Genomic DNA, 15,230 nt, shown 5'->3' on the forward strand with positions numbered 1-15,230 from the left:
AGAACGTTCACCGTTTCACAAAATATCTTCGAATTTCGTCGCTTTTCTTGCGACTAGCGAACTGATTCAGTTTCTTTGTTCGAGGAAACACTACTCGGTTGGTGTGAGGACACCGATGTAAGCCGGTTCAAAATCCCTGGAATACGAGTTCGATGCCGGTGTAGCATTTTTGGATTTCGAGGAACATCCAAGATCAAGCATAGGCGCGACTGTATGCAAACTCCCTTTCGAAATCTCTTCCTTTCAAATGGACCATTATTCGGTGAACGAACATCGTTCGACGAATAACGTGTTCTCGCGGAACCAGGGTTATTGTCCCAGCGTGTTGCGATTATTTCAACAATGATCAAAGTCACGTGAAATAAGATTCTGGTTAGAGAAAATGGAGGATCGATCTTCGAACGTGGCTCGTTTCCACGAGACGATCATTTATCTTGGACAGTTAGTTAGGCTTTTTAATTTTAGATAGATTCTATGAATTTTGAAGAACCATGAAAAGACAACCGAGCTTAATCTGTACGTTTTAAATTATCGATATTAGGGTTTCCTATAAAGTTTATCTCTTTCTTAAATCCTTGTTTGTCGGGACATTAAATTATTATTATTATTATTATTATTATAGTTGTTTCAGCGTTTTCTATTTATGGATCATATATATAAATTTCGGTACTCGTCGTAATACTCGAGAGACTAAATCCTCGATAATAAGACAATAAAATTACCTTATTATTCGCGCTGTGCCCACTTTCCAGCCACGAAGATATCGTTTTAGAAACGTTTGAAAGCGGAAGACTCGATTAATAGAGAACTATCCGAGCGTCGAAAGATTCCCTTCCAATGGAAAATCGATTCTTCGATTTGTTCGACTTCTCGTTGTTCCGTCCTTCGTCTACGAACTATCGTCAGAAAAACGCAGCATCGTTGCTTCGAAAGCACCAAGGGAACGAGTTAAATACCCGAAACACAATGTGCAACTTGCTTAATTAACGGCTGCAACGCTGCTTATTCTACGCAAAGTCGCACAATTTTTCAATTTAATTAGGCGTGCGTCTGTCGACAAATCGACTGGGATCGCGTTACGAACGGACTTGCCAAAATCCTCGTTAACAACCTGCTAGTTAGCGCGATGATGCTTGACGATAATCCATCGCATTCCTTCGCGCAGGAAAGTAAGGAAAATAAAAGATAAGCAAGGAAAAGGAAAACGGGTTTGCTCGTGCGTTCTTCGTCAACGCGTATAGACACTCGAGGTGTTTCGTTATTTATACAGTCGTGACATTTTCCGTTTCGATCCCTCTAGCATTCGCCGACAGGTTGACGCTTCGCGCGTCTTCCGTCGCGCTTAACGTCTGCCAAAAAGCTCGCCTAACCGTGCTGCCAGTTTACACGAGATAACGCGCAGCGGGCGTACCAACGGCAAACTCCATTATAGAACGCTATTTCTATATTCTCATTATAATTAGACTGTTTCTAAATATGGACGTTTAAATGCAACCACCATGTGTAACGCAAGTATTTCCATGACGAATGAAATTCACTCGTTAATGTTGCTCGTTAGACAGCCGAGCTTAATCGCGATGCTTGCTTGCTTGTGCTATTCTGATTGGCCAACGTTTGTCGTCTGATATATGCTTTACGTATATATACATATACACGTATACACGTTATACAATTGCCTGGTGAAATATCGTAGTAGGTGATAGATAGATAGTATAGATATAGATGCATCGATCTAAAGGAAATAATCGAATATGTTACGAACAGATCGACTTATATCCGTACATTCCTCTAAAAACGTACAGATAGATTTTACAATTTCAATAAAAGAATCGATTTCATTCATCTATGTGGATCGAATATCTTTTACTCTTTTTGATGCATATCGGTGAATATAAGTATATAAAAGAGTATATAAGTATATAAAAGTGTATATAAGTATATAAAAGATGTAGGAAAATTGCGTGAATGAAGGAAATATTTGTGAACGATAGCGATCCGTGTTTCGTGTCTTTTCATAATAGTAAAGAAACGAGAAATTTTGTTCATGCGCAAAATTTGAAACAGCGTGATCTTTCTTTTTTTTTTTTCTTTTTTTTGTTGTCGAAATGAGCGATTTTTCGTGAAAACAGTTGAATCACGTTCTTGTTTCTCTAGAAGAAGTTTGGTGGCTTTCGTTCATTGCCTTTTAGTCGCAAGTAAACGATCCCGAAATCGCTCGTAGTTTGTAGAATCACGCGGCCATCATCATCTTGACACTCATCGCGTTTCGTCGCGTGAATCCGAGGTCTGCCAAGAAACCCGATGACACAGTAATCGGCACAGGGTTCGACCAGTGACTCGTTATCGTGCAACATGTAGATGTAGGTCGTTAGTTTTATTTCCAATCGACTACCGCGTTGGTCGAAACAATTGATATAGAACGATCGATAAACAATTGTGTATCGTTTAACGAATATCGTGTTCGCTACGATACGTCCGATGCGTAGTTTTGCGTACAATTTTTTAGAAAGCTGTATTTGCCAGCAATTTTACATTTTTTATGTCCTTTACATTTTACAATATAACGTTTAGCGTGGTTTAATACACGATCATCTAACATCGTACAACTTTCGTTTATAATTACGTTCTTTTTCTAAATAAATTTCCAACGAAAACGGAAAAGAAGAATACGAGTCACGTTGATTCTACCTTGTTATCGAACAATCGATATTACACGCCAAACTTTCAAATTATCTACGACTATTGCATAATAGGATAACATCATACACGAAATCATCGTCAAATTCTAAAATGAAATTACTACGTATAGAAAAGAATCGTACACTCGGCCACGGAAGCAAAGTATTATTTTCATTTTAATTATCGATCTAGTAACTACGTACATATCCAACGTTCGGAACACCTAACACGTGGTATTTTGCAAAAACGAAATGTCAACGATACCAACCCGTCGTAAATTATCGATCGAAATACGCGAGCTTTTCTTCCCTACACGAACAACGAAAAGAAACATCCAAAGTTAATAAAATAGAAAGGAAAAAGGAAGCCAGTGGTCAGCACGCGTTTCGCTACCCAACGAGCCTTTTTCGCGAAACTCGATCGTTCCTCAGGGTTGAACTCCCTCCGTTATAACGGGCTCCGTTATAACGCGTCATCCTTTACTCGCTACGAGCGCGGTAAAAGGAGAAAACGTTCCAGCTAGCGGCCGGGAAGTTTCTTCCATGGAAACCAGCGACAGTTCTCGGTTGACACTTGCCACGGTCTGCCAAGAAGCCCGATTACACGATATCGGCGCTCGTGCGCGTCGTTTACGAGCGTGTGCCGCAGGACGGTCGCCCGAGTTGGAAGGACAGCGGTTTTAAAATAAGCTCACGAGAGTCCCAGCGCTCTGCCAATGCCTATCGGTCCAACCAGTCGGTGCGCGCTCTCCTTTTCAGCAGTCGTTGATCGTGCACCGTCCTCGCAACAACCGTCGTCGTCGTCGTCGTCGTCGTCGTCGTCGTCGTAGTCTTCGTCGTCCGGCCACTTGTCGTCACCGTACCAGTTGTCGTCGTTGTTCCGACTCGCGCGCGAGCTCAGAGAAAACCGGACGCGTTAACCGAGCGAGCGTCCTCGTTGTTGTACGTGTCGCGCGCGGCTACTAGTGCAACGATCTTCCCTTCCATCTTCTATCCAACCGATATTTCGCTTCTCCGCCGACGATAATTACCGTACGATAAAGAACACGGTAAGGTAAACGGTTCGTACAACGGTACAGAGAGAACGAAATACAAGTGGAAGTTAAATCCGAGCGAGCGTGTGTTTGTGTGCCAGGTGACACGTGGTGCCGGTCGGTCGTGTCCGGCGGCGATACTCGTCACGGATTCGCACGGGTTCCACGCGAATGATTTATTATAGAGTTGACGGGTACGCGGGTGTATCGCGTAGTCGCGTTTGACAGAGCGTCGCGTTACGCGGCTACCTGTGCTCGCTGTGCATACGATACACACGGTTGCAGAGAAGGTGATTTCCTTGAAAGGATACTCCCGTGTCAGCTACGAAGGAACGCGTACCGAACGCGTACCGAACGCGTACCGAACGCGTACCGAACGCGTACCGAACGCAACAGTAAAAATAGGAGGTAATCAGTGTCTCGAATAGAACCGAGTTCGAACAGATCGTTGGGAAAGTGACTCGATTTAAAGTGACCAAGGTGTACTACGATCGTTGCTGTAAGAATTCTACTTGTCCGGACACTGTTAATTCGGACGAAGGTTTATCTAGTGATTTATTTAACGGAATGTGAACTGCAGTCGAAAGAGATCGTACCTAGTAGAATCGCATTGGGAATTTCATGAAACGGAATTTCGTTTAGCGCGAGAATAACACCGATCGAGAGTCTATTTATCCAAATGCGAGCTCTGCTTGAGAAAAGTTATGGTAGATATACGTCTATTCGAATTCCATTGGTAAAAACGAAACGAATTTCCACCGACTCGATTCTCCTTTTCCGAACGCGAAATTTCTTTAAACGAAATTTCGTTGCTAATAGAAAGAATCGGCAAACTACTATTATACAAATAGTTTGTCGCAGGTTCGGGTGAACGGAGGAGTTCCATAATATTTGAGTTGGCAGTGAAGATGTTGGAAAAATCGTTCTCGCAAGCCAGACCACCGGTATCGTTCGTCGAACGTGTTTGGTCGACGGTGTTTTCGTTATTTTAAGACAATGCTTATAGCGAAAGAACGAGTCGCACTACCCAACACCGGACAGGAAATAAGGAGAAAGTGAAACGATAAATTCACAAAAGACGAGGAAGGCTGGTTCTTGCGAAAGCCTCCTCCGACTTGTACATTAACGCGAGGCGATATTAGAGCGGCGCGAGTTTGTACACAAAGGCATGGTCGATGCAAATGGGCGATCAAAGGGGCAATGTTTCCAGTAGCACTTCATTAAACGCGCAAGCGTGTTTTTCGCGAAATGCGTCTCCCGCCGCGTCTCCTTTGTTTAGATGAATATATCGCACCTTTATTTTTAAACGTGACACAACCCAAAGGACAGTAGTTTTTCAAGGAAATATGAAAAACCATCTTTCGATGTAACGATACATTATTTCGTTAACGAAGTTTACCGAAGAAAAGAAGAAAAGAAAGAAAAAGGAAAAGGACAACACCTATAAAACGTGACTCGAGATTCATCGACTCATTAACTTACTAATCTAGCGATCTTAAAGACGTAATCTGATTTCTAATTTACCATGTTGGCATCTAAAACCACGGTCAATTTCACGTGTACGCTATTCTATTGCATTTGAAGGCAAGTTGTGCCGCGTGAATACAAAGTCGGAGTAAAGTTACTTCGATTCGAGCGACTCGAATTAACCTGATTAATTTGAACGAGCGTTTAAAGAACTACTAAGGACTTTCTCATAAAGATGATTCGTAAAACAAGTTTTCCAATTTGTGTCAAGTTTATGACGCACACGTGACGTATTAATCGCTTTATATCAATTCGCGCCAACGTATTTTTTACGGAGCGTTCGAATTACACGAAGACGACCAGAGATTTCGTGCGGTTTGAAAGGATTTCGTTGATCGTTAGCGGTATGTTAGCCTTGGTCAATTTCACGGAACACGCCACAGCGTGTGTCCGCTCGTTTGTATATTGTTCTATTCTCGCTGTGCCGCGAGTCTGCGCGTGCTCCTTTAGGACTCTCGTATAATCTTCAGCTTTGATAAATCCTACACGATTCCGTATTTTTATTTCACATCTTCGAGATATCGGTGGCTCGTGCGATAATTTATAGGTTCCGTTTATCTACCGGTAATTTTATCCGCCACCGTAATAGATTCGCTCCGATTCCTCACGGTTTAATACCGTTCGGCGGTCGAAAGTCGTCTAAATCGTATGCACGCTGCAGTATCGCGTTGCATCGTGTCTGACCACAAATATTTGAATTACAGGAAACTGCGGTGAACGATGGCCGATTGAAAAAAGCATCGCCGATCGAGAAAGCCAAGAATCAACGACGGTGAAGCGTATTCCACGCGTGGTTCCTTTCTTATTCGTTTACGATCCTGACACAAGTGCATCTATTTGGAACGATCGAGGCGCGCGCGCGCCCCAGATCGAAAGTGTTCTTCGAGAGGTGATCTTTTTCTTTTTTTTTCTTGCGGTGTGAACCCCCCTCCTCTCGCCGGTTCGGTTCAGATACAGTGGAGAAAGTGGTTGAAGCCGGTGCGTGGTCAGACAGCGAGTCGCCGATCGTTAAAACGGTCTCGGCGTTCCCCGTGGCCGGAAAAGTGTTCAGTGGTAAAATCCCGTACGGGAATTATGTGACGATCGAGCAGATGTCAGGTGTTGGTTGCGTCGAGTCGGAGCCACGATATTCCGCACCCTGGTATTCCAACATCGACGTGGCACTCATGGGAATTCAAAGTACCGCACAGTTCGTCGAGAAGTACCACCACATTATCGGTGAGTTTACGTATCTCTTTGCGGAGTTCTTTTCTTTGTCGTCTCGATGGAAGTTTGCTTTTTCCGATTGCTTTTAAGGAAAGGAAAGCTCGAACGAAAGAAAGAAATCGTGCAAATAACACAAGTACAAAAGGAGAAGTTACTACTATTTTTTTCTTTTAACTTTACGTTATTTCTAAGTTAAAAACAGCGCGAAACGTATCAGTCTTTTTCTTTTTCTTTTCCACGTGTTGCCGTTGTCGATGGAGATTTATTAGAAATTTCTGATGCACGAAAACGCGAATTCGATAATACGTTGCAGAGGTTGTGTAGGATCTCGATATAATTCTCGCGGGCGTCGTAAATCTGCCAACTTGAATGTAGTTCTGCGCTGAAAACTTTGGTCACCGCGGTGCACGTACAAGTGAAATAAAACTGATCGTCTTGCATACGCAGGGCCCGTTTACACGACGCCGGCGGTTTATTTATGAAAATGTAATAAGCCGGTAGAATTTTTGCCCGATGGTTTACGGTCTCAACGCAATACCGTAAAGTTAAACGAGGATCAGAAATAACAGGATAACGAAACTTGTCTCAATTAATGTTACCTCTATGGTATGCGTTAATCGTTCGATATATTCGTTTTTCTTAATTGACGTTCGATCAGTCGGTCGAATTTAATTCCCGCCGTTCAATTCCTCCGTGTGATAAATTTATCGCTACATATTCACGCGCATCGTATCATTGTCTCGCATTATTTTCACAATTTCTTTCTTCGTTCTTGCAAGACAACGAAATAATCGTCAGTCGCGTTTGCACGCGATAACGTTATCATTAAGAATTAAATTTCTATTTAGAAAGATACTTACACGTCACAACGTGTTCGGTCAATGCCCGACGCACGTTTGGAACCGTCTTAACGCGTATCCCAACTCGATCCTCGACCACCCTGCCCCGCCCCCGGCGCTTTCCTTAGAACAAAGTCATTCAGAAATTATAGGAAGGATACAAAGAGAATGCCAACACGCGTTGTTTCTCTCCCCCTACCGCTTTGTCCTCCAATTTCTCAATCTCCGCGACACTTTGACAGCGGTGAACCGTTCTTTCTGTAAAACTCGCTTGTAGATCGTAAATCAAAGTCTCGATAAAGGCTCATTTGCCACTTTGTCGAAACGAAAGGAAGAGCGTGTCCTGCCTTCGAATCACGCTCGATCTACGCTTCTCAAAAAACGATCGTAATCTCGAGCAAGTGAAAATATCGAGGTATCGCGCGTTCTTCCTGCACGATTTATTTCAAGATGGTGGTTGCTGGCCCGCCTGCGGTGAATTCATCGTCCGGTTTTGGATTACAACGTTGCAAGAATCCGTCGCGAATTCGCGTGTCTTCGTTCGTATCGCGATTCGTGTGTCGCGAGTGTATCATGGAAAACGATCTATAAATACGAGGCGAGACGAAAAGAATAAGGAAAAAGAAGAAGAGACAGAGGTGGAAACTTTAAACCGGTGGCCGCGAGCCTATCCGCGACGATGGCTCGCGTATTTTATATCCGTTTCTGTAACCGTTGATGAAACGTGATCGACAGTCGGACAGCGATCGGGGTGGGGTCTACGTATATATTTAAAACCGTTTCGTCAGGGATTTTCCCCGGGGCCGTCTCGAGTACGTCAGGGAGACTGACGCGTTCGATAATTCATCGACCGTCGAATCGTCGACGTCGACGTCGACATCGTCGTCGTCGTCGTTGTTGTCGTCGTCGTCGTCGTCGTCGTCGTCGTCGTCGTCGTCGTCGTCGTCGTCGTCGTCGTCGTCGTTCCGTAGGCCTCGTGCAACCGATCGATCGTGGCGATTCCCTGGCTTGTCCAGCACGCGATCTCGTCCTTGCCTTTCACGAGGATGCACCATTGGCTAATGGGAAAATCGATTCGCTCGTAACTCGCCGTTTATTGACAGCGTGGTGTTAGCACGCTCGAAATGAGCCGCAATGTTATCTTCCGTCCGTCCTTTTCAAATATATCTCTCGCTTAATTTCACGTGTTACGAGAAACACACCCTCGGCATTTTAATGCTGTTGGAACAGAGGGATGATACGATGGGTGAACGAGTAAACGTGCGACGAGCGCGTTCGAAGTTTGCGCGAGGAAAAGAGCAGAAAGATGGAATAATTCTCTTACAGACTAATTTAACTCGTCGACCTACAAATTTTGTACTACACTTATCGGTAGTCATCGTTCTTTTTTTTACACGAAAGATAATCCACAGGGAAAATGATTTTCTACGATTTCTTATGTAAGGATAATGACGCATATAGAATAAGTATGATCGACGTTACGAAGTACGAAAAATGAAACGATCCAGCGAACCGACTACGGTAAAATACGCCGGAAACGTTGCGTTAGCTAGAGACTTATCGACCGATACGGTGCATACGTATATTTCTACACGAAGAAAAAGAGCACATATCGAAAACTATGAGAAATGTAAAATTCATCGTAATCAGGATTGATGGAGAGAATGAGTTTGAAATTGGATCGTATAGGGACGGTCGATTGTCGGTCTCCGTTCACGAGCGCGCACGATGCGTAAAGACTCTTATTTTAGGTTAATAGATAGTACATGGATTTCGTGCATAGACCCAGAGGGATCGCTTCCATGGATTTCTGCCAGCTATCGTGAGTCGTACGCGTGCGTGTTCGTACGTACACGTACGAGGCTACGTACTCGCCCGCGTGAAATCCACGCGTTTGTATGTTTGTATGGTGTATATAATCTAAGCGGATCGTGCTATACGTCAAGGAAAATTTCATAGTTGACAGATGCTCGCCTACGTCACGACTTTGAAATAATACGCGTGGAAGCAAAAGGGCAAGCACGAATAAATGATTTCCGTGAATTTTCATTGTTAAACGTTTCGAATGATTATTTCTCAGATTGGGTTTACATCTTCTGTAATTGTATATTATTGTGGATACGTAACACACGCTAGCATGACGAAGTATAATTTCGACGACATAACGCTTGCCTTATACATTTATAAGGTTGCTGGTATCTTGTTCCAATCGTTTTTTAATTTAACGATAATCGATAGTTGCTTTGGTTTGTTTACTACGTTTTCTTGAAAATACTTTGGTTTATTATTCCCTCCACCGGTTTCAACAATAACATTCTATTTCATTCAAAGCGTAATATATAAATATGCGATTGTTAGATTATTTTGCACGATGAATATAAACCGGTTCGAGCAGTCCCGAAACAGTAAGAAAATAAATACTTTTTAGTAACGAAATCAATATATTTATACGATTGCGAGAATCAGAGAGAACGTGTATCGGTTGGAATGAATTTTTATTTCGATTAAAACAATTTGATTTTACGGCCAACGAAACTTATTACGCGATAACCCGATACGAGCGATAAGTTTCTAACGAAGATCGATCGGATCTTTCTCTTCGATTCGCTCGAGGCTCGAGGTCCAGAAAGATTTTTATCGTCGTCGTTTCCTGAAAGATTTCGCCGCGTACGATCGTTGTACATCAAACTTTTCCTTTGTACGTAAGATTCCGGCAAATAAAAATCGTTCGAACTCGTCGAAAGGAGATCCCTTCGCTATTGCGTTACGCAACGTGCCATAAACTTTCCGCTTTTCGCTATCATTCGTCTGCCTAGAATAAATCCAAACATTCGTCAAAGTTCCTATCGTTTCAAGCAAACTTTATATAGAGAAAAGATGGGGAAAGAAATTGCTCGAGGTAGTATACGTAGCCTGAATTAAACGGCTGGAAAACGCGTTTGATTCGTGAACGAAAAGCAGATTTATCATCGCGGGAGCCTTCGAACAGCTTTAGATTCGATCTTCGGTACACGCGGGAACGACGATGCTCAATAAAACCGGCCACGGCTATTTTCGAACGATCTAAATATTTTTCTTTCGTTATCCATCATTCCCTTAACGTACACGGTCACAACATTCGCGATCCATCATTCCCTTTACGCACGTACACGCACACGCTTGCATCGTGTTCATGGCTAGTAATTAGATACGTTAGCGCGAAGCTTTGGCTAATTCCGTGTAATATACGAGACTCGACGAATTATCGCAATTTTCGCGAGAAAAGTTCTTTTGCCAAACGATCGTAAACGTAAGAAGAAGAATTGCCGTGTCGCAAGAAACATTTTGTATGCACACAGACGATGCCTTCAAGTTCTTTCTTTCCTGGACGTAACCCTTTCCCGTTCTAGTCTTCTTACGCGATGCTTCTTTCCAGCACTCGATATCGCTCTAACTTCATTTCATTCTTCGAATTCAAGGATCCAACGGTTTATACGAAACTTGTACTTCCAAGAACCGCATTTGCACGCAGGTAAACAAGTATGCGATCGTGCGTGCTATCTACCAGCAAAAGGTAGTATCTTGCGATTTCATTTGCCAGGAGGTATACGTGGAAATTACTTTGCTGGTCTGATCTGTTTTAGAACGAATTACGAACGATTGTCCGTATCAAAGTTAATAATCGTAACTCGAAAGGCAAGCCTCGACCAACGTGTTTTCATTGATTTGATGTTCAGAATGCCTATAAAACACTCTCATATTTTGGACCGTCCTCTATACGAACCTCCTTCATAAGATTCACCTTTAAAACGTTTCTCTTAATTCTTTTTAAATATGGCCTTGATTTATTTCTAACGGTAAACAAATATTTTAGTTTCGGTTACGATACGTACAATGATGAATTCCTTCCTGTTTAAAATATAACCTACCTACACGTAGATCCGTGCAGATCTATAGTACATAGTGTAACAGTATCTTCTACATACAGTTTTACAACTCTCGTGATCCTTACTAATCCCGTGACGAAGTACAATAAGATCGAATACTAAATCGATATACATAGGTGCGACCTGTACACGTCGTGTAGTATTTGGCAAAGATTCTCGTTCCGGTAGCCGACCAACTGGCATACGATGGACCATATAATCCATAAATAAGCTCTATCCACTTCGCCTACGTCCACAATCGCCTATATTAATCCTGGTGGCGCGTAAACGCGACTACAGGTAGTCGAAATTATTAGTTTCGTTCGTGTGTGTTTCTATACGCAATATGGAAAGAGCAACTATCAGCCAGCCTTATACGAGCGTTCGGCACATGTATATATAGTGGACGAAAGGCCAAAGGCCTAACGCCGCTCAGACTCCTACGTTCTAGGATCTATTCCGCGTATTAGAGGGTCTTGGAACGGTACGAACATCGGTTGCCACGCACACGTGTCGTGACACGGAACGTTTCTTGCACGGCTTCCCGGCTAGACCGTGTACGTACGAGCGTAACACGCGAGCAACCGTTCGCCACGACGATTATTAAACTCGCGTGGAGACACCATGCGTTTAATGGGATAGAACCTTGAGGCTTAATTAGCCCCGCTCTCTCGTGCCTCCCTATTAATCATCTCGCTCCGGTAAATCTCTCGTGTCAATGTTGAAAATAGCCGGTGTTTCGCCTATTTTCGACGGCCAGTCTGCCGCTTTTATTCGTCGTTCTTGCAACAAATTTTCATCGAAATCCACCATTTCCGTTGCATCCTCGATCGTGGCGCTTCTCGTTTGTATAGACGTTTCGTTCGTTCGTCCAAGTGTCGGACGAGTTACGCGCAATTATTGCGGATTAGAGGAGCAGAGTGGATGCGTCGACAAGTGAAACGAGACGTCGTTGGTCGGACGGAGCACGGTTCTGCGAGGCGCGATAAATTGCCATTCTTTTTTGTAAAATCATCGGCAATGAAAGTCGGGTAGGGGAACCGAGTATATATATTTTGACAATCGGGCTTGGCTTTTCAGATTTATCGCTGGGTTGTTTGAATAAAAGTGTCACTGCAGCCTGAGACGCTTACGCACTCTAAATTCGTGTATGACATAGCGCTGACGTTACTGCATGACATAATACCGAAGCTAATGACACGAAACGTTACTGTTGCTTGCGATCTTCCGAACAAATGATAGAAACAGCGACATCTTGAGAATCTAGATTTTTTTTTTTGTTTTTAATATTTACACAGGTATTGCTAATATTTAACTTTTCTTCGACTATTTTCTATTATTTTATCCACTTTCTTCCGCGATCTTTCGGGTTAATGCCTTTTCACGATTAACGTAAAGTAAACTTTATTTCAAACGCATTGTCGATAAATCGTCAGGCAGAAACGTGCTTCGAGGAATCCATTTCTAAGCGTAGCTAAGCGGATAATCTTATCGAACGAATACGAACGAACGTTTTAATTTTTCTACGTTAAATTATTACGAAAATAAAATAAGCTCTTGCGTATTATCGTCGCGCGATACCAACGCCATTTACCAACACACGAACAGTTCTTCCCCACGGACTATCCACACGTGGTAACAGAAATCTTCCATCTTCTATCTCGTTCAACTTTCATAAAAATGTACATAGTCCATCGCTCGAATTACCAAAGACGTCAAAATGGGCAACTTCGAACGTTTTGTTCTTTCGATTATTCAAAAGCTACAGATACTTTACGCAAAGTTAATATCGATTTTGATGAATATCGACGGTCGTATTTCGACAAAAATCGAAGATCGCCAGGTCCTAACGTTGATCATTGTTGATCGTTGCGTTAACCATTGACCAGTAAACGTCGAATCTGTTCGATCAGCCCGAGATAACCGATATTAGAAAAGCTAGTGATTCCTCTTAGCTTGCAAGCATGAATGCCACCTGACGAGCTTTCGGGAAAATAGTCGGTAGTGTCTGCACGGTGGCGACTCCGGTGGTTCCACGACGAAAAGCTACGAGCTTTTCGAACAGCAAGCTCTCGAAGAAGGCGCACGCGACGAACGGGCAAAAGTACCAGCGACCTTGCGATATTTTTGTGTTCCGCTAAAAATAATTCGCACATTTTATAATACAACCGGCGAGGACTGACCGAGCTTCGCCGATTTCGTCGATCGTTTCGTTGCGCCTTCTCTGCACATTTCCATAATTTCGAAAGCTTAAAGAACGAACGATGCACTGGCGAACGACAACGCGATCGAATCGATCGGTCCTTGATTAAACATTTGCCGGATTAATCGTGCTTCTGTTTCGATAGAAATAAATAAATAGATAAAAGCATGTACAAACGAAGATTGGCCATTTTCATCAACTTAAATACCGAGAAATAGAAGAAAGATGTCAAGTTTAAGGGATATTTCGCAGAGAGAGAGAGAGAGAGAGAGAGAGGATGATATCGATTACGTTGCGTAAAGTTGCACGAGATTGAGACGTTTGCAGGGAAGAGTTTCGGTAAATTGATTTAATCGACATTTGATCGTGCGCTCTTGACGATAATTATCGTCACGTAGTGTCACGACGCGGTGATTCTTAAGCGTACGATTGAATTTCCTGCGGTGCTTTTCAAGTCCTATCTAATTGTATTGCCATTAATCTAAGAGACGTTTATTATTAGACTATGCTCTCATCCAGACGATTCGATATACGATATCCAACTCGGATGCAAAGCATTAATTTAATTATTTTATTTTCGAGTTCTGGTTATTTTCGACTGTCTAGGTCTCCTAGACTTCTTCGCAGACTTGCTGTCATTTTAAATTAGGCGATTTTCTCCTCCATCCACGTCATTTTACGTTTGAAAACTTGTCCAGTTTTTATTACCGAAATTAAGATAATTTACATACAGCCGTCAATCATTTAAAAATTTAATCATGTTAAAAATTTAATTTTGCTTTATACATTTTTTCCTTTTACACCATTTTTCTCTCTGTTTAATATTTAATAACGAAAGTTATTCAATCAAACAAGCGAAGCTTTTTATTTGTTATCAATAAAATTCGACGGAATTTGTTTTCACTGATTCGATCCGATCGTAAGGAGGCGATCTATCCGTTTCTTATGAAAGAAACGGTAAAATGCCGGGATCCGCGCGATGTATACGCGGCACAGACCAAGTGGTGGCGATCATGTGAGCACCAGAACAGAATTAACACGAAGGGGGACCAATCCGGTATTTCTGGCGCGATTGTCCGGCGAAAAATAGATTCGTATGGCGGTTCGGATTAAAAGACGCCACTGGGACGATTATTCTGGCGCTGTTACGCTATCCGTGTCCTTCCGTAATTCTTTCTCTGTCGCGCCTTCGTCTTTCTTCCCCCCTGCTTGCTCCAGCAGCGGAAATAATGTTAATATCCTATCGGCTGCCTTCGACCTTCTCACCAACATTTTTCGCCACGCGTATTCTACTTGTCGCTGTTGTTCTCGTCCTAATGTGGCTATCGATATCGAGAATTTTTATTCAAAAAATACTCCACTAATATTGACATTATTAGCATTAGAATTAAAATTTACTTTATAGAAGATATTTTTATGGAATCTTTATAAAAGAATAATATGCCATTTTTGCTGGTGGATTTTAATTTATTTAGATAATATCGAGCTCGTACCGAACTTATTTCGTTAAATTTATCTCTCGTAGGATAATATTGATTTTTCATTTCTATGGCGGTATAACGCCTCCATTTTTGGTTTTGATGTAGCTTTTAGTAGGTTTTATCATCAAATATGAATTCTTCTAAAGCATATTCAGCGAATACTTTTTTACACCCTTTCAACCTCGAAGAACGGTATCGAACTGGTATTGAAATTATCCAAGCCATACAATATTCTATCATTTGTAATCTTAATGCACTTCTTATTTGATTTATTACTAAATGAACAGGAACAACGTATAAGGGGATGCATGGTAATTCTCGTGACCAATGGATAAACAAAAGTTTTCTACGTGTCGT

At 42.3% G+C, this 15,230-nt stretch overlaps 1 protein-coding gene across 12 annotated transcripts in view; it reads left to right on the forward strand.

The window, feature by feature from the left end:
* Window positions 1-15,230, forward strand: part of RhoGAP102A (Rho GTPase activating protein at 102A) — a 64,197-nt gene that overhangs the window by 13,223 nt on the left and 35,744 nt on the right. For 3 of the 12 annotated variants that reach the window (XM_076619426.1, XM_076619429.1, XM_076619432.1), the window contains exon 2: window positions 5,944-6,457. The gene's annotated coding sequence lies outside the window, so the exon portion shown is untranslated. Of the gene's footprint in view, window positions 1-3,397; window positions 4,420-4,442; window positions 5,163-5,194; window positions 5,216-5,236; window positions 5,584-5,943; window positions 6,458-15,230 lie in introns of those variants that run through there. The other 9 variants (XM_076619422.1, XM_076619423.1, XM_076619424.1 and 6 more) reach the window with 9 other exon arrangements.

The sequence above is a fragment of the Bombus vancouverensis genome, chromosome 6 (genome assembly GCF_051014615.1).
Source record: "Bombus vancouverensis nearcticus chromosome 6, iyBomVanc1_principal, whole genome shotgun sequence".
NCBI classification, from domain to species: domain Eukaryota; kingdom Metazoa; phylum Arthropoda; class Insecta; order Hymenoptera; family Apidae; genus Bombus; species Bombus vancouverensis.